A 707-nucleotide genomic window follows, 5' to 3' on the forward strand; every position below is an offset into this window, starting at 1 on the left:
TTTTTAATTGGAAAAAAATGGAATGCATGTCATCCTTGTGCAGGGGCCATACTAATCTTCTCTTATCATTCCAATTTTAGTATATGTGCTGCCAAAGTGAGCACCAGAGCTGATGTTCTTTACATCAAAAAGAGATCCATGGATTGCAAACCCACCTATCTGTGGCATAGGGAATGCTGCCAGGATACCCTCCTTTAACAGAAGCCAAAGGTGAATAGGTGAGAGAGGAACAGTAGCCTCACGTCACTGGGGAATGACACAGACCAATTTAGTCAATTCAGCAGACTATTCAGTCAATCCATATATCTGATACACTAATTATCTGCAATCCATACTGAATACCATGTCTAAGACCAGAGTTTTCAAACTATAGTACTGCCTAACTAAAAAGGGATTTCTCTACCAGTCTATTTATTTACTGAGAGTTCAAGACTTTAGTTAAAGATAAGGGATGGAGGCAACCCGACCCATCAGCAGCCAATCAAGAGACATTTTTCTGAAAACAAAAGTGAAAGAAAATCGATGGAGGAGCCAGTCCCCAATTTTAGATTCTAGAGGTCACAATCACTTTAAATCGTTTCCTCCCAGAAGCTCTTACTTTTTGACCCTGGATGGCCTTACTGTTTTACCAACAGATAGAAACCAAGGTGGATTGAATTAATTTTGCTGTCATCAATCCATCAATCACAGGCTTGTTAAATATTAAT

At 39.2% G+C, this 707-nt stretch overlaps 1 pseudogene; it reads right to left on the minus strand.

The window, feature by feature from the left end:
- Positions 1 to 11: 11 nt before the first annotated feature.
- LOC119470149 lies at positions 12 to 104 on the minus strand (annotated as a pseudogene).
- Between the last annotated feature and the right edge of the window lie 603 nt (positions 105 to 707).

This window comes from Cebus imitator, unplaced genomic scaffold (genome assembly GCF_001604975.1).
Source record: "Cebus imitator isolate Cc_AM_T3 unplaced genomic scaffold, Cebus_imitator-1.0 Scaffold23, whole genome shotgun sequence".
Taxonomy (NCBI): domain Eukaryota; kingdom Metazoa; phylum Chordata; class Mammalia; order Primates; family Cebidae; genus Cebus; species Cebus imitator.